We start from the raw sequence: 20,000 nt of genomic DNA, 5'->3' as shown, positions 1-20,000 counted from the left end.
ATCATCCTACCTCAGCTCATTTACACACTGAAAGCTATCATTCTACCTCGGCTCATTTACACACTGAAAGCTATCATCCTACCTCGGCTCATGTACAGACTGAAAGCTATCATCCTACCTCGGCTCATTTACAGACTGAAAGCTATCATCCTACCTCGGCTCATTTACACACTGAAAGCTATCATCCTACCTCAGCTCATTTACACACTGAAAGCTATCATCCTACCTCGGCTCATTTACAGACTGAAAGCTATCATCCTACCTCGGCTCATTTACAGACTGAAAGCTATCATCCTACCTCGGCTCATTTACACACTGAAAGCTATCATCCTACCTCAGCTCATTTACACACAGAAAGCTATCATCCTACCTCAGCTCATTTACACACTGAAAGCTATCATCCTACCTCAGCTCATTTACACACTGAAAGCTATCATCCTACCTCAGCTCATTTACACACAGAAAGCTATCATCCTACCTCAGCTCATTTACACACAGAAAGCTATCATCCTACCTCAGCTCATTTACACACTGAAAGCTATCATCCTACCTCGGCTCATTTACACACTGAAAGCTATCATCCTACCTCGGCTCATTTACAGACTGAAAGCTATTATCTTACCTCGGCTCATTTACACACTGAATGCTATATCCCACCTCGGCTCATTTACAGACTGAAAGCTATCATCCTACCTCGGCTCATTTACACACTGAAAGCAATCATCCTGCCTCGGCTCATTTACACACTGAAAGCTATCATCCTACCTCGGCTCATTTACACACTGAAAGCTATCATCCTACCTCGGCTCGTTTACACACTGAAAGCTATCATCCTACCTCGGCTCATTTACACACTGAAAGATATCATCCTACCTCGGCTCATTTACACACTGAAAGCTATCATCCTACCTCGGCTCATTTACACACTGAAAGCTATTATCCTGCCTCGGCTCATTTACACACAGAAAGCTATCATTCTACCTCGGCCCACTTACACACTGAAAGCTATCATCCTGCCTCGGCTCATTTACACACTGAAAGCTATCATCCTACATCGGCTCATTTACACACTGAAAGCTATCATCCTACCTCGGTTCATTTACAGACTGAAAGCTATCATCCTACCTCGGCTCATTTACACACTGAAAGCTATCATCCTACCTCAGCTCATTTACAAACAGAAAGCTATCATCCTACCTCGGCTCATTTACACACTGAAAACTATCATCCTACCTCGGCTCATTTACACACTGAAAGCTATCATCCTACCTCGGCTCATTTACACACAGAAAGCTATCATCCTACCTCGGCTCATTTACACACTGAAAGCTATCATCCTACCTCGGCTCATTTACACACTGAAAGCTATCATTCTACCTCAGCTCATTTACACACTGAAAGCTATCATCCTACCTCAGCTCATTTACACACTGAAAGCTATCATCCTACCTCGGCTCATTTACAGACTGAAAGCTATCATCCTACCTCGGCTCATTTTCACACTGAAAGCTATCATCCTACCTCGGCTCATTTACACACTGAAAGCTATCATCCTACCTCGGCTCATTTACACACTGAAAGCTATCATCCTACCTTAGCTCATTTACACACTGAAAGCTATCATCCTACCTCGGCTCATTTACACACTGAAAGCTATCATCCTACCTCGGCTCATTTACAGACTGAAAGCTATCATCCTACCTCAGCTCACTTTCACACTGAAAGCTATCATCCTATCTCGGCTCATTTACACACTGAAAGCTATCATCCTACCTCGGCTCATTTACACACTGAAAGCTATCATCCTACCTAGGCTCATTTACAGACTGAAAGTTATCATCCTACCTCAGCTCATTTTCACACTGAAAGCTATCATCCTATCTCGGCTCATTTACAGACTGAAAGCTATCATCCTACCTCAGCTCATTTACAGACTGAAAGCTATCATCCTACCTCGGCTCATTTACAGACTGAAAGCTATCATCCTACCTTAGCTCATTTACACACTGAAAGTTATCATCCTACCCCAGCTGATTTACACACTGAAAGCTATCATCCTACCTCAGCTCATTTGCACACTGAAAGCTATCATCCTACCTCGGCTCATTTACACACTGAAAGCTATCATCTTACCTCAGCTCATTTACACACTGAAAGCTATCATCCTACCTCGGCCCATTTACACACTGAAAGCTATCATCCTACCTCAGCTCATTTACACACTGAAAGCTATCATCCTACCTTGCCTCATTTACAGACTGAAAGCTATCATCCTACCTCAGCTCATTTGCACACTGAAAGCTATCATCCTACCTCGGCTCATTTACACACTGAAAGCTATCATCTTACCTCAGCTCATTTACACACTGAAAGCTATCATCCTACCTCGGCCCATTTACACACTGAAAGCTATCATCCTACCTCGGCTCATTTACACACTGAAAGCTATCATCCTACCTTGGCTCATTTACACACTGAAAGTTATCATCCTACCTCAGCTCATTTACACACTGAAAGCTATCATCCTACCTCGGCTCATTTACACACTGAAAGCTATCATCCTACCTCAGCTCATTTACACACTGAAAGCTATCATCCTACCTCGGCTCATTTACACACTGAAGGCTATCATCCTACCTCGGCTCATTTACACACTGAAAGGTATCATCCTACCTCGGCTCATTTACACACTGAAAGCTATCATCCTACCTCGGCTCATTTACACACTGAAAACTATCATCCTACCTCGGCTCATTTACACACTGAAAGCTATCATCCTATCTCGGCTCATTTACACACTGAAGGCTATCATCCTATCTCGGCTCATTTACACACTGAAAGCTATCATCCTACCTCGGCTCATTTACACACTGAAAGCTATTATCCCACCTCGGCTCATTTACACACTGAAAGCTATTATCCTGCCTCGGCTCATTTACACACTGAAAGCTATCATCCTGCCTCGGCTCATTTACATACTGAAAGCTATCATCCTACCTCGGTTTATTTACACACTGAAAGTTATTATCCTGCCTCGGCTCATTTACACACTGAAAGCTATCATCCTGCCTCGGCTCATTTACACACTGAAAGCTATTATCCTACCTCGGCGCTCATTTACACACTGAAAGCTATTATCCTGCCTCGGCTCATTTACACACTGAAAGCTATCATCCTGCCTCGGCTCATTTGCACACTGAAAGCTATCATCCTACCTCGGCTCATGTACAGACTGAAAGGTATCATCCTACCTCGGCTCATTTACACACTGAAAGCTATCATCCTGCCTCGGTTCATTTACACACTGAAAGCTATCATTCTACCTCGGCTCATTTACACACTGAAAGCTATCATTCTACCTCGGTTCATTTACACACTGAAAGCTATCATCCTACCTCGGTTCATTTACACACTGAAAGCTATCATCCTGCCTCGGCTCATTTACACACTGAAAGCTATCATCCTACCTCGGTTCATTTACACACTGAAAGCTATCATCCTACCTCGGTTCATTTACACACTGAAAGCTATCATCCTACCTCGGCTCATTTTAAAGAACTTTTTATTTTAGTTGGATTATAAAAACTTCTCTTTTCTTTCCACTAAAGAAAAAACTCAGTGACTTAAAAAAATTATTAAAAAACTCCTGGTATAGATAACATATTTTTTTTTTTGTAACTCTGATCAATTTATTATCAGGTTCAGCTTCGTGGCGACCCTCTGAACTGTCGCGAGTTTATCTACGTGAATTACCATTCCAGGCTTCACACTGGTGCTGAATACTCAAGGAATAATCTCGGATATGGTCTATAAATGCTTTTCAATGTCTCCTGTTCTTCCCAGTCTTGCATGTTCTTCTGTCTGTATGAATGTGTGAGCTACGGGGGAGAGATTTTTGCCCCATACACTCACAGTTTTCTTGACCTGTCGCTCATGTTGTTTCACTCTGTAATGGTTCGATCTCTCTCTTGTCGTTTTCTCAGTGTGTGTGTGTGTGTGTGTGTATTGAACTATTTGTAACCACTTGCTTGTAATTTCGTATTTGTATTCAGCTATTTGAAATTACTTATTTGAGTTGGCAGGGGGAGTTTAGCTCTAGCTGTTGGGTCTGCCTTCTATCTTTCGATTAGCTGACCTGAGTCACTTTCACCATCTTTTTTACGTTTAAATTTCTGCATGACTTTATTTACACATGTGTCGCTGTGTAGCTGGTTTCTGTACACCTCTCCTGATAACATCTGATATCTCTGTCAGGTTTGCAGTTCTCATCCGTGTATCCTCGTGCTGGTTCCTCCCTAGGTAGTGTCTCTCCAACTCTATTGTGTCTGTGTCCCCAAGTATTTTGCATATTCTGATCGTATTACCTTGTGTTATGTGTTTCTTCAGATGCAACTCAGGAAGTCCTCGTACTCAGCTCTGGCACCAGTCTACATATATATTTTTGCATTTTCTCGAGACTTTTTTTTCGTGGTGGTATTTTGTTCGTCAGGAAAGAGTACAGTTTCTCTAGATACGGGTCTTAGCCTCATTATGACCCATTAAGTGGCTAAGTATCCGCTTGCCCACCCCGGCTGCGTTTTTTCCCCTTTTAAAAAGGATTGCTACACATTACATTTTAAGATGGTTCTAATTACTGAAGAGTGTGTACTCACCTATGTGTGTGTGTGTGTGTGTGTGTGTGTGTGTGTATTCTAACTCGGGTCAGACTCTGGTTACCTGGTTACCTGGTGTGGCATACTACCTGCCCTTTACGGCTCGGTCATATCGACTTTAATCCATGTATGGCGTTAGTCTCCACTACATCTCTTACTAACGCATTCCTCCTACTACCTCACACTGAGGGATTCTCACTGAAGCTTCTACTGTGAATGTTCACACAGAGTTGTCTTGTAGTTGTCCCATATATAGCGACTTGCTGAGGATCTTCGATGTAGTCTAACACAGTGGTTCTGGTGTGTGTGTGTGTGTGTGTGTGTGTGTGTGTGTGTGTGTGTGTGTGTGTGTGTGTGTGTGTGTGTACGTGTGTGTGTGTACGTGTGTGTGTCTGTGTGTGTACGTGTGTGTGTGTGTGTGTGTGTGTGTGTGTGTACGTGTGTGTACTCACCTAACTGTACTCACCTAATTGTGGTTGCAGGGGTCGAGACTCAGCTCCTGGCCCCGCCTCTTCACTGATCGCTACTAGGTCCTCTCTCTCTCTCTGCTTCCTGAGCTGTATCATACCTCTTCTTAAAACTATGTATGGTTCCTGCCTCCACTACTTCACTTGCTAGGCTATTCCACTTCCTGACAACTCTATGACTGAAGAAATACTTCCTAACGTCCCTGTGACTCGTCTGAATCTTCAGCTTCCAGTTGTGACCCCTTGTCCCTGTGTCCCCTCTCTGGAACATCATATCTCTGTCCACCTTGTCTATTCCCCGCAGTATCTTGTATGTCGTTATCATGTCTCCCCTGACCCTTCTGTCCTCCAGTGTCGTCAGTCCGATCTCCCTCAACCTTTCCTCGTACGACATTTCCTTGAGCTCTGGGACTAGCCTTGTTGCAAACCTTTGTACTTTCTCTAACTTCTTGACGTGCTTGACCAGGTATGGGTTCCAGACTGGTGCTGCATACTCCAGTATGGGCCTAACATACACAGTGTACAGTGTCTTGAACGATTCCTTATTAAGGTATCGGAACGCTGTTCTCAGGTTTGCCAGGCGCCCGTATGCTGCAGCAGTTATTTGGTTGATGTGTGCCTCCGGTGATGTGCTCGGTGTTATGGTCACCTCAAGGTCTTTCTCCCTGAGTGAGGTCTGTAGTCTTTGTCCACCTAGCCTATACTCTGTCTGCGGTCTTCTTTGCCCCTCCCCAATCTTCATGACTTTGCATTTGGCTGGATTGAATTCGAGAAGCCAGTTACTGGACCACATGTCCAGCCTGTCCAGGTCTCTTTGCAGTCCTGCCTCATCCTCATCCGATTTAATTCTTCTCATCAACTTCACGTCATCTGCGAATAGGGACACTTCAGATTCTATTCCTTCCATCATGTCGTTCACATATATCAAAAATAGCACTGGTCCTAGAACTGACCCCTGTGGGACCCCGCTCGTCACAGGCGCCCACTGTGATACCTCTTCACGTACCATGACTCGTTGCTGCCTCCTGTCAGGTATTCCCTGATCCATTGCAGTGCCCTCCCTGTTACATGCGCCTGATCCTCCAGCTTCTGCACTAATCTCTTGTGGGGAACTGTGTCAAAGGCCTTCCTGCAGTCTAGGAAAACGCAATCTACCCACCCCTCTCTCTCGTGTCTTACTTCTGTTACCTTGTCATAAAACTCCAGGAGGTTTGTGATACAAGATTTGCCTTCCATGAACCCATGCTGGTTTTCATTTATAATCTTGTTCCTTTCCAGGTGTTCGACCACTCTCCTCCTGATAATCTTCTCCATGACTTTGCACACAATACATATCAGAGACACAGGTCTGTAGTTTAGCGCCTCGTTTCTGTTTCCTTTCTTAAATATGGGGGCTACATTAGCTGTCTTCCATTTCTCAGGTAGTTTCCCAGTTTCAAGGGATGTGTTGTTGAAGATTGTGGTTAGAGGCACGCACAGCATCTCTGCTCCTTCTCTAAGGACCCATGGGGAGATGTTGTCCGGTCCCATCGCCTTTGAGGTGTCAAGGTCACTTAGGAGCTTCTTCACCTCCTCCTCAGTTGTTCGTATGTCATCCAACACTTGTTGGTATATTCCCTCTTGATGTTCCCTTCTGTGCTGTCTTCCCACAGCCCTTCCTGTCTCTACTGTAAAAACTTCCTTAAATCTCCTGTTCAGCTCCTCACATACCTCCTGACCATTTCTTGTGAGTTCTCCACCTTCTGTCCTTAATCTGATCACCTGGTCTTTGACTGTTGTCTTCCTCCTGATGTGGCTATACAACAGTTTCGGGTCAGTCTTGATTCTCGATGCTATGTCATTTTCATACTGTCGCTGGGTCTCCCTCCTTACCTGTGCTACTCATTCCTGGCTCTGCGACTGATCTCCCTATTTTCGTGTGTTCTCTGCCTTCTGTACTTTTTCCCTTCTCTACTGCACTTTGTTTTTGCCTCCTTACACCGTCGGGTAAACCAGGGGCTCGTTCTGGTCTTCCCGTTGTTACTGTTGCCCTTGGGAATAAACCTTTCCACTGCCTCCTTGCATTTTGTTGTTACATATTCCATCATTTCATTTACTGGCTTTCTTGCCAGTTCTCTGTCCCACTGGACCTCCCGCAGGAAGTTCTTCAACCCTTTGTAGTCCCCTCTTTTATAGTCAGGCTTTTCCCATTCAACTCCTGTTATTCTCTACACTTGCAGCTCTACTATGTATTCAAAGCACAGAACCACGTGGTCGCTAGCTCCTAGGGGACTCTCATACTTGATGTCCTCAATGTCTGAGCTGCCCAGGGTGAACACAAGGTCCAATCTTGCTGGTTCATCCTCCCCTCTCACTCTGGTAGTGACCTTAACATGTTGGTGCATGAGGTTTTCCAGCACCACGTCCAACATCTTGGCTCTCCATGTTTCGGGACCCCCATGTGGCTCCAGGTTTTGTGTGTGTGTGTGTGTGTGTGTGTGTGTGTGTGTGTGTGTGTGTGTGTGTGTGTGTGTGTGTGTGTGTGTGTGTGTGTGTGTGTGTGTGTGTACGTGTGTGTGTGTGTGTACTCACCTATTTGTAATTACTTATTTGTGGTTGGAGGCGTCGATTCGTAGCTCCTGGCGCCGCTTCTTCGCTGGTCGTTACTATGTCCACTCCCTGCTCAAAGAGCATTATTGTACCTCTTAAAACTATGTGTGTGTGTTGTGTTATAGTGTACTAGTGTAATGAATACGTATCACTGCTGATAAAAAAAAACTCAGGTTATGATAATTAAACACATAATGTTTTATTATCCCCTCTCTTGAGGGGAACATTATAGAGGACCAGGATGGACCAAACTATAATTATGTTTTCACTACAAACTTTGGGTTAGTTGTAAATTGTTGCAGCCACGGTACTGTGACTTGTATTTTTCTCGCTTGAAGCTGATGCATGTTTGATGTGAGATAATGTGGTTATTGGCACTTATAAAAGTGCTTTCGTGAGCTAACTAATTTACGAAAATAAATATAAAAATTAAAATAAATATTAAATTTCTTGGAAATTTGAATGGAACATTGGCTTACGGTCGTGATGAAAGAAACGCATTGTACATAATTATGTTTTCATCCGCTTTTGAGAGAGAAATTTCGAGATAAATCTTTTCGCGGCGTTAATATCGTCGCGACATATAAGTTAATGCACTCTTGGAATAATGAAGGACAGAGCTAATATAGGTGGCTCTAATTACTGTAACTTTGTATAGAATGGCAGGTATTGCTAGCAAACATTACAGAAACACACTAGGTAAAGAACAAACCTTTATTAGAGACATCGTTTCGCTCTGGCAAAGCTCTACCCAGAGTGAACCGCAGTGTACAGTGTATCTCTGTAAACCTCCTGCATCTAAACTTACACGACCTTCAGACTGAGACGGGAAAGCCTCTCTCTTCCCCGACGTCGTCCAGCGAGACGGTGCTGTCAGCTAAACCTTAAAATAAAAGGATTTTCTTCTGCCCGAGAATTTAAGATCAGCGGACATCAGGCAAGATTAAAGGCGATTTGTGAGAAAAATGTTTTGGGTGTAAATTAAATATATTGAGTGTGAACAATGATACTGTGTTAGTATTAGTTTGTGTACATTTCTCTTTGTTAACCAAGAAAGTCTTTCTTTTGATCATTCAGTACTTTTATTAGCTTAGCTTTTTGTTAAATATATATATATATATATATATATATATATATATATATATATATATATATATATATATATATATATATATATATATATATATATATATATATATGTATATATGTATATATATATATATATATATATATATATATATATATATATATATATATATATATATATATATGGATAACTAAAGTGTAATGAACATATCTCAGTGCTCAATAATAACCCACATGAAGACAGAAACACAGAAGATTATTGATATGTATATTTCGTTTTCTTTCTGGGATCCTCTTCGGGAGCTCTGGGAGCTTGAGGATCCTAAATAATGAGATCATTCAACAGGCTGTATACTGTGGTCTTTTGAATGTTGGCACAGCTACAAATTTTGGCTCCATGCGAGTTTTTATCAGAGATCTCAAACATAGGCGATAGGAAATCTGCCGGAAAACTACTCAAATTACTTTTCGTCCAGACGAAAACCTTTAACTGTTCTGTGTTTTCACTGTGGTTATCCTAGCAGTGAAGAAAAACAGTACCAAGAGTTTAAAAATCCGTAGCGCTCGTGGAGGATGAAGTGGACTTAAAATTGTAATATTTTAGTTCACACCTACGACTTGCAACAGTAAGTGTAGTGTTAGCTGGAGCGAGGCAGCTACCACCGTGAGATGAATGAATTCATTACTGTCGTCAATTAACGTCAGGGGTCAAACGTACACACCAGACGCACTGTTTCCATAACTTAGTGATGGTTAATTACGGTCTAGGTGGCCGCCATGCCCAGGTGCCATGTTCAACCTCTCCTTCCCTTCTCACCTAATTTCCCATTTTTGTCTTCCTACGTCATTTCCCTCTTCCTTTTTCGTCTCCTTTCCGTCCTACCTTTCCGGTTCCGCTCCCATCTTCCTTTCCTTTCCTTCTCTCCTCCTCAATTCCACTTCATCTTCCTTTTCCCTCCCAACCTTCTCAATTCACCCTTTCATCTTCTTCTCCTTTCCATTTTCATAATTCCCCTCCCAGCCCTTCCTTCCTTTTCCACCTCAGTTCCCCTCCCACTCCTTTTTATTTCTTCTCCTGAAGAAGTCGTTCTTTCGGTAATTAGCCCAGGATAATCTAATAAAATAATGTGGTATATTTGTCACTGGAATTCATAGCAGGTACCCGCAACCCCAGACTATCTTCTAGGTACTTTTTACTGCTAGGTAAACATGTTATCTGTTGTAACCTTGTCTATAAATCTCACTCCACCTGTAAATCGATCCCGGGTCCCATCGGTTGTAAGAGGAACTGCCTATTTGTCTCTCCCTACAGTCTCTTCTCTTGCTCCTCGCCTTCGGTCGCTTCTCTCTTCTCCATTCCGTCCATCCCAGTACAGCTGAGGTATATCATCTGTCTCTGCGCTCTTGTCTGAAAATAAACTTTCAGTTACCCTATTACTTACATTATTTTGACAGTGTGAGTGTGGCAATGTGTTCAGGAATGTCTTTAATCACCCATTAGTCACCCTTACTTATCCATAAATCTCTCTCACATGCCCATAAGTCTCTCTCACATGCCCATAAGTCTCTCTCACATGCCCATAAGTCTCCCTCACATGATTCTGTTATGCTTTCACTCACTAATAGAGGAGCTTCAGATGTTTGTCTGTCCACTTTTTCTAAAAGTCTCTGAGCGAGCGATGGTGTGTGAATAAAGTGTGTGTGTGTGTGTGTGTGTGTGTGTGTGTGTGTGTGTGTGTGTGTGTGTGTGTGTGTGTGTGTGTGTGTACACTATGCTTCCCCTCGCAGGGTTACTGCATCAACCTGCCACGTATAATCTTAATGAATCATTTCAAACAGTATTCAGTGAATTGCATCAAGCGGCTACCCTGATCTATATGACAGTAACAAAGTGAGGGACAACTATGTTTAACCAGGACACCCGTCACGAGGGAGGACTAACACAGATGGAGCAGTAAAGTTCATCTTAAGCTGACACACTTTCGATGACCAACGAGGTTATCTTCAAGTCTTCCAATATAGGTATATATATAGGTATATATATATATATATATATATATATATATATATATATATATATATATATATATATATATATATAGGTATATATATATATATATATATATATATATATATATATATATATATATATATATATATATAGGTATATATATATATATTATATATATATATATATATATATATACATATATATATACACATATATATATACCTATATATACACCTATATATATACCTATATATACACCTATATATATACCTATATATATATATATATATATATATATATATATATATATATATATATATATATATATATATATATGTATGTATATACGCAGAACAACCACTGTCAAAAAATAGTAGAATTCCATGCCCTTTCGTGATTTCTCACATTATCAAGGAACTGTAAAAATAAAAAATCAACAGGAAGACTACACCTCACAGTTACCATACAACAGATGACTTTTCATGAAGTCAGGTGTTATATACAGTCAGGTGTTATATACAGTCAGGTGTTATATACAGTCAGGTGTTATAAGGTAAGTGAAAGATATAGTCTCTTTCCTTATATGCCTTCCTGTTGACTTTTTATTTTTACAATTCCTTGATAATGTGAGAAATCACAAAAACGCTTCTAATTCTACTATTTTTTCAGAGTGATTCTTCTCCATATTGTGATATCACCTTTTTACTGTGATCTTATTTGCATTATATAGGTATATATATATGTCGCGCCGAATAGGTAAAACTTGCGATTCTGGCTTAAATAGCAACGCTCTTCTTGCCGAATAAGACAAGCGAAAATTTGTGTATTCACTAATTTAGCAAAAATCATTCTGAACCTAACGAGTAAAATATATTTCATTGTGTTTATTACTGAATTATTGTAAACTTATCTAAAATATATTTAGTTAGTACGAAATTATTAATTTGTAAATTAAGATAAATGAAAAATATATATTTAAAAGCATAAGAGAAAATTTTAGAAAGGACTTAATTTTAAATGAGTTCTTGCTAATTGACCAGTTTTACCTATTCGGCACGACACACACACACACACACACACACACTCACAATATATATATATATATATATATATATATATATATATATATATATATATATATATATATATATATATATATTACACCTGCAACACAGTACACACATGGGCGAAAACACTTAAAAAATTTCAAATAATTATGTTACTATGAAGTGCTAAACCCACAGGGGTCATCCAACACCTGGGAATGGGAGATAATCACGTTTGATCCAAGGAAAAGGAGATTAGCTCCAATTTCTTGGCTGAAAAGCCCATCGTCGGTATCAAGGCGCTCTTCTGGTAGCTGCTTAATTCTAAAAGTAATTATTATTATTACAGTCATATATAAGCGCTAAACCCGCCAGAATCATACAGTGTCTGAAAGTAGTAATAGTGAAAACAATTCAGAATTGTAGACTCATCTTTATGACGGCAGCAGTGAAATCAATTCAGAATTGTAGTCATATCTGAGACGGCAGCAGTGAAATCAATTCAGAATTGTAGATTCATCTTTAAGACGGCAGAAGTGAAATCAGTTCAGAATTGTAGTCATCTTTAAGACGGCAGCAGTGAAAACAATTCAGAACTGTAGTAATCTGTGAGACGGCAGCAGTGAAAAGGTTTACAGTGAATAAAGTGAACTCTTAATTCATCACTTAAAGTGTGACTGACACAACAGTTCGTCTGAACATTATTAGTACAAAACACAATACACATCCAGTGCGGTCGAGCCATTAAAGCCGCAGTTACTCTGTCCAACATCAATAATACTTTGATCCCTATCTCTAAAATAAAGATTCAAGTAAATTCCCATTGAACTGCAGACAGAGATAACTCACTTGGAACTAGAAGTTCGTAGAAAATACTTTAATAATGGATGTACTGAAAGCCAACTCAATACAGGGCAGGGAGTGAGCCACACTAGTTAATCTAAGAGTGAAGGAGGGATCCATGAGCTATATCTCAGCTCTTGCAGACGCATTTAGATAAATATATTTTATGGTATACATAAACTTGTTCTGTTAGCCAAACTGTTGCCTCACATCAGCCACGTAGTGTTCTGGCAAGCTGACTGACGTCTCTTGATCTAGTAGTTAATAAATAGTATCTAGGAGTTACTTGACTGCTGTGAGACTCATCATAGGAAAGGAACAATGGAAAGAATCTACACTGTGTGACTACTTTGGGTTACCCTTAGTTATTAACTTTTCTGGGTTAAAAATCCGAATTCTTGTTTTTCTTCTATAGATCTGTCATCCTTAAGCAGATTGTCTAGGATTTTTTGTTTCATTGAGGAGAGTTGAGCTGGGGTGCTACTTCAGTTACCAAGGTCTTCCCTCTTCGCTTCCCCTCTCTACATACATTATACTGACCCCTTCATGTTTTCATGTGAATAATAATTGCTTTACTTTTCATCTCAGTAACTGTCTATTGTGTATTCATGTGCATCGTACTATTGATAAAGACATTGTCAAGTGGCTATTTTCTATTGTTCGTCTCTTACATTCCCTTTATATTCTCACCAGCGTTCATGTCCTCTACTTTTTCCTAGCGAAGAGAGAGCACATTACCCCTGTACAGCAATGAACACCCCATCCTCACTGAACACTATATTGAACATAATTAGTATATCCCAAGAATCATAATAATGCTGTGTTTAGTATATACATACCAGAGAGATGATATCAGATGATATCAGGTGGGAACAATCCCGCCGTCAGCGGCAAACACTGCTGTCTCACATAGTCATCAGCAGCAAACATCACCACTGCTGACACCTCACCCATCCACCAACACACACAGACACACAAAAACAGTCATCATCGGCAAATGTCTCTGTTGAGATGCTGCAAGCAGGTATGAATAAAGTCTTGCAATGACTGGTGTACTTGTTTAACGTACATATGTAAGAAGAAAAGTCAACAAAAGACTGGAAGAAAGAATGCACATTTTCTTTGTACAAGGAGAAAGAGAATACGAGTGTACGAATTGCAGGGGAATAAATCTATTGAGTATACAAAATACAGTGCATTTCACCTCTCTTGTTAAAGTGACCGAAAAGAGGGAAAGTATAATTGCAGAGGAACAAGGTGGGTTTAGGAAAGGAAGATCAAGTATTTCAATTAAAACATTTAAAAAGAACAAATTTTCATTAAGACAAAGTTTCGCTCTGTGTAGAGTTGCATCGAGTTATGACTTGATAAATCTCTGCGTAGACCCAAATGTTGTCCCAAGAAAAGATTTTTCTGCATTATTATAATCAAGGGGGAGGCTTAAACCCGTAGGATTATGCAGCGTCTGTGGGGAGATGTGGAAGGCATTCAGGCTTAATTCAGGGAACTGGAGCACAGATCCAATTCCCTAGATCAAGAGCCCCTCACCAACGTCAAGGAACCTTCCTCGAGGGGAACGTTTCTGCAACGTGCGTTGGCAGTACGAAATTTGGATCAAAGTGAGCAGTACTTAGATAAAAAAAAAAGAGCTGTTGTTGCATTTATCGATTTTAAAAATTAATGTGACTGCAGTAGAAAGGAAATCATGTGGATGGTATTCCATGTGTGGACCGCTAAAAATCTCAGTGTTTTTATAAGAGTGAAACTCTGATTAGGTTATGCAGGAAAGATTGGAAAATATATTTCAGCAAAACTGGGCTTTTGACATGAATATGTGGTTGTTTAATATGCTTAAAGATGGGATTGCAAAATAAATGAAGCTAGAGTGTTTGGGAGAGGTTCAGGTGTCAAAAGAAAGTGCATCGTTATATCGTGTTTGTAGATGATGCAGTGATTGTTGGAGATTTTGAAGAAAAAAATGTAGAAGCTGTTAAAGGTTGTGTAAAAGATGAGAGATGCAGGTGAATGATGGGATCAAATGGAAGTCTAGGGAATGAAGAACTAAAAGCCAAGTTGCAGGGAGGAAGTGACTATAATTATATACCTTTAGCGAAGAGTTGCCACCAGGTGGGTCTGGAATGAGCAGAATCACTTGGGGAATCTGTGGGTAAGAAGTTTGTCAATGTATGCTAAATATGTAATGATCCCGACGCTTCTGTATGAGTGAGAGTCATGGTCACTGTATGCTGCAGCGAGGAAGCTGGAGGCATTGCAAGTGTTGAGTCTGAGATCAATATGTAGTGTGAATGTTATGCAGATAATACAGGGTTAAGAAATATAGAAATAGAGATTATTGTGATTGTTTAATGTTCAGTTATTTTGAAAAGATGAAAGAAGAATAATGGATTCATCTAGTTACATAATTGGTAAATTAGGGAAGTTACAAAGAATAAGATTTAAGTACACTCGGTGTAGTTAAGGTATTTAGCTGGATTTTTTTTGGTAATGTGTCACAGTGGACAAATATTTAAACCATTTTTTGAATATTGTTGAGTTATCTAAATTCTCTGACTTTTTCTAGCAATCAAAATTTTGACACAGAAATGTATTAGCCAAAATTACATACTCATAAATATATTTACATAGTGTTAAATCTATGACCCTATATGGGACATGAAATATATGCTCGATGAAGGCTCTCTTTCTTTTTCCCGTTTTTATAGCGTTGAATTTTAAAAACCAAAACAATGTTCCTCTTTGGACGACTTCATCAGGAAGACTTACAAGAGATTTAGTTCTTGTTTTGACGAAGAATTTCCCGTTTATCCTGCATTGTGGGTTGGCAAGGTTAATGTTGTAGATTTTTCTACGTCACAGCTTTCTAACATTGCCGGGGTTCGTTATCAGTGTTGTTCAACAGCTTAAATGTCTCCATGAGAGCCATCATGTTGTGCCATATTTGTATAAAGTATCGATTTGTTTTATTCCACAATGATAATACATAAGTGATAGTAAAATCATTATTTTAGAAAGTAAAGCACGAACAGTGTTCCGAGTTTGAGTGAGAATTAGCCGGATGAACAGCATGCAAGTCACGTAAAGCACACAGGTACTGAAGCTGTGCGTTGAATGACATAAAAGCATGACGTGTAAACCAACAGACTTTTGGAATTTGTTGGGTAAGAGAATGAAGTGCGTGTGCGCGGGTTTGAGTATGGCGGGTTGTGTTGTTGGGCGAGGCGGCCGCTAGGTGGCTCCCTCAGCACCCTGCAGTGGTCGCTGATCTGTGCTAGGGTTGTTGCACCAACTCCTCCCCTCTGGAATATGAAGGTAAGTTCTCTATCTGAAGGCACTACCATTGCCCTTGTGCTGAATTATATTGCATTTGTGCCACGTCGGTACAGGAATCAACCTCCGGAAGGGTTGTTTGTGTGGAAAATGTGTGGTGAGCGAGGTCGATAAATGGGGGAGAAACGTCAGATCTGCCTCGATCACGTCTAGACAGAACCGTATCGGAGTCCTGATGGATAAATTGAGCAATGCGTAGCAGTTATAACAATGCTTCTGCAGTTATATTTGCAGTGTTTGTCATGGAACATCTGGGGGAATGGCGGGTGAACGTTATTTGAGCAAAACAGGCAGTGGTGGGTGAGTTATTTTTAGTTGGGGTTTGGCTAGCAGACGACGCGCTTTACGTATCGTCTGCTAGGTAGCGCGGGAACCAGGCAACACTTTTAACATTAACCCGTACAGCTGGCGAGCCAAGCAAATACTCCCGGTATATAATGTTCTACAATCCCTGTAGAATCAGTGTGGAACGTGCCGGATCGTTCACTCCCAGCTGCAGCAGTTGCAAGAGCGAGTACATGTCATATCGGTCTCCTCCAGGCAGAACTTTCTGGAGGAAGAACAAGATCGATAACGATCATTGTTCTCGACGATAAGAAGTGTAAGAGAACTAAATACAAAAAGTACACCGCACCGTATCAGAATCGATCGGCGGCGGCGGCCAGCTGACAGGACACTCCCGGCGCTGCCCCTGGCCCAACCCACGCGAGTTATGGGGGCCAGGAACCTCATACTTCACTCGCCTTGGGTTAGGTTTCACAAAACCTGCTTCACTAACGTTGTATCTTTGAATCTCAGTGTATCATACTTTCGATTTAAGTTAGGGGTACGAATAATTTATGGAATTTCTTCATCCTTGCCCACAACAAAGTTGTTAGCTCCTTTAGGCTTCCGCCATATTTCTTGGCTCATAGGCCTACTGGTATCAACCTTCTTTTTGTAAAATAATAACATTTTAAAATTGATGTTAGGATGTCATATGGATTATCCAGCCATACATAATTGTGTCATTGTCAAAAAGATAACTAGTGTTTGGTGTTGATCGTGATGATGCCGGGCTTTCCCCTGACGTATAAACTGGCCACTTCCAGCTTCCAGGAAGGTGACTTGATACCGGTGAAGGGCTTCTGATCCAAGGAATTGGAGCTGTCTTACCCTTGGATCAAACCTGATTACTTTTCATTTCCCTAGGTTGTACATGATCCATTCGAATTTAATAATATAGCTTACTTTTGATATCTAGATAGGAAACATTTAAAGGTTGTATTTGATGCCTTTGAGAAAGGAAAGTTATAGATCTGTTATAGCAACCGATAAATAAATCATGAAAATTGTTTTAGAAAGACGCTGAACGTCCAGTAAAGTCCTCCACTGGGAAAGGTGTTGAAAACTTTCTGCTTGTAAAAAATTCCTCCCAGTAAAGAATTCCGACATCTGCTCCTCGTGGAAAACAAGATCTCAAAATAAGAAGAGGCAAGGAGCATCTAAAAGATCTAATAGTATGTCTGACTACTTAGCTTCCAGGGAGCCCAGCAAATGCTGCCTCTGCCAGGGCGGTATTAAGGTGAAGTAAGAGAACTTTCAAAGTAAGGGCTGCTACATCACTGATGATTCTCTTCAACGCACGGTATATTGCTAAGAGCTCAGACATACTCTCAAAGCAGAAGAGATATCAAAGTTAGGAAATATACAGAAATTTTATAAAACTTGTAGGCTATACACTAGACTTTTCTGTGCTATTCTTAATTAAGTCTTCATGACTGATCACAACTCAAGGCATATAATGTGCTTCATGCAAACTCTGTAGACATTTAAAGCAGTGTGTTTAAACATCTTATACACTCCTAAGCCTAGACCAGCTAGAACGCTAGCTCATGAGCTAATAGAGAAAATTTAGTAAACAGAGTCAAAAGAAAATGAGTGTCAAACAAAATTTGAGAAAACTGTCAGTTGTAGTGAATTCAATTGATGTCTCTGATGTAGCAATACTGTTATATCAGTTAAGGATTTTGAAAAATCATCGCCCCCACGTTCAAAACGTTCAAATCAAGGCTTGAAAATATCAGATTCATCCTGTACAGTTCAAGGTTCTGCCTATGAATACAGCCTTCTTTCCTGGGGCTGGCTGTGGTAAAGGAATTCATCTTTGCATTAGTCACTAATTCTTGGACTACCCAAATATCACTGGCGATCAAGCCGAGGATGTGTAGGCGTAGCGTCCAAGAGAATAATTGCAGTAGCAGTAGTGGTAGGAGGTTTATAGTTTTGGTGGCTAGTAGTAGTGGTAGTAGCTGAAGTGATACTAGTAGTAACACCAACAGCAGCTGCAAAAGCACCATCGCCAGCAGGTTAATACAAGTCAACATTTCTTCTTTTATTCCTGCTGAATATGCATGTAGTTTTTTTTAGTAAGGCAGAGTAATTTTCTTTGCCTAGTTTATGAAAACAGTAATGTGGCCGTAGGGAATGGAGGCCAGGGAGAAGGCGCACAGCCTAATACTATCCTGGCCTAATTTGCCTAAGCAGAAGCAACGAAAGGTAGATAGTCCTCTGCAGATAACATGTCTTCTCTTGTCTTTTCCATGGCCCCCGTATGTGAGGCTAGCTGCTGCACCAGCATGTATTAGAAGCTCCATGATCTCACCTGCAAGAGTTTTGTAACCACAGATATTGTAGGATCGTCGGTGAAATCAATGCTACATATGGCCAGAGTATGACCAAAAAACCTAGCCTTGTTAGCAAGCTTGTGAAGCACTCAAGCCTTGTTGAGGACAGCTCACCTGATACTATAGCATATACATATTCCAGGTGAACCTCGTTTCACCTGGAAGGTGAAGCTCTTCTCACCTCGAAGCGAAGTTCCTCTCACCTTCCAGGTGAACCTCATCTTATCTGGAGGGTGATATGAGGATGAACCTCGTCTTCCCTCGAGGGTGAACCTCGTCTCACCTTCCACTTGGACTTCGTCAAAGCCCCCAAAAGAGCCATATCTCACTTGAAGATAAACTTCGTCTCACCTGAAAGGTGAATCTTATTTCACCCTACACGTAACCCTCATCTCACCTGGAAGGCGAACGTAGTCACATTTTCCACGTGAAACTCATCTAACCTGGAAGGTGAGCCTCTTATCGTTTCCTAGGTGAACCTCGTCTCACTTCCAGGTGAATATCCTCTCGCTCTTCAGGTGAGCCTTGTTTATGTTTATTAATGAAAAGTTGGATGAGTTCTTATTATAATTATTATTTTTCACGGGAAGGCACTAAACCCTTTTGGATGATGCAGATTCTTAGGAATGGGGGGCAGTCAGGTTTGAGCAGAGGATGAGGAAGGTAATTCCAGTTCCTTGGATTAAGAACCCCTCACTGACATCAGCCCCTTAAGGGGTTGGATTTATAGTTTTACATAAAAAGATAATTATTTCTTTATTACTCGATGTTTTGTTTGAAATCTTACACCAACGCTGTGTAGTACAAGGACTATGAAATGAACGCCACGGAGGCTTATTATGGAAATGAACGCCACAGACGTTCATTGATTAAAGAACGCCACACACTGATTAAGGAACGCCTCAGACATTGATTATGGAAATGAACGCCACGGACGCTCATGGAAATAAACGTCATGGACGCTCATTATGGAAATGAACGTCACAGACGCCTATTAAGGAAATGATATATTATATCCAAAGGAAATTAAGTCGAAAAATTTAAACATTGGAAAGTTTCCCTCAGATCTGGCTCTGCTAGTCTACTGCTCATTGATGCCGGTGAGGGGCTCACCATCCGAGGAATTGGACCTATCCTCATAAATCAAGCTTCTTCAGGTGCTGTTTGACCTTACTCCTACTGTTACCAATATAATAAGAATGTGTAATCGGGAATTATAGTTTTAAATCAGTCACACACTAAGTGTTGAATAAAACTAGCAGTAACCTTTGTAGATATTATTATTATTACTA

General features: G+C 40.6%; 1 protein-coding gene across 2 annotated transcripts in view; it reads left to right on the top strand.

The window, feature by feature from the left end:
* Positions 1–20,000, top strand: part of Asator (tau-tubulin kinase asator) — a 304,756-nt gene that overhangs the window by 16,827 nt on the left and 267,929 nt on the right. Inside the window, exon 1 of one of the 2 annotated variants that reach the window (XM_070090932.1) lies at positions 15,893–16,024. The exons of the other annotated variant lie outside the window; for it this stretch is intronic. The gene's annotated coding sequence lies outside the window, so the exon portion shown is untranslated. Of the gene's footprint in view, positions 1–15,892; positions 16,025–20,000 lie in introns of those variants that run through there. 2 annotated transcript variants of the gene reach the window in all.

This window comes from Cherax quadricarinatus, chromosome 33 (genome assembly GCF_038502225.1).
Source record: "Cherax quadricarinatus isolate ZL_2023a chromosome 33, ASM3850222v1, whole genome shotgun sequence".
In the NCBI taxonomy this organism is placed as follows: domain Eukaryota; kingdom Metazoa; phylum Arthropoda; class Malacostraca; order Decapoda; family Parastacidae; genus Cherax; species Cherax quadricarinatus.
Note: the sequence above shows the minus strand (reverse complement) of the source record. Positions and strands in the feature narration are given on the sequence as shown.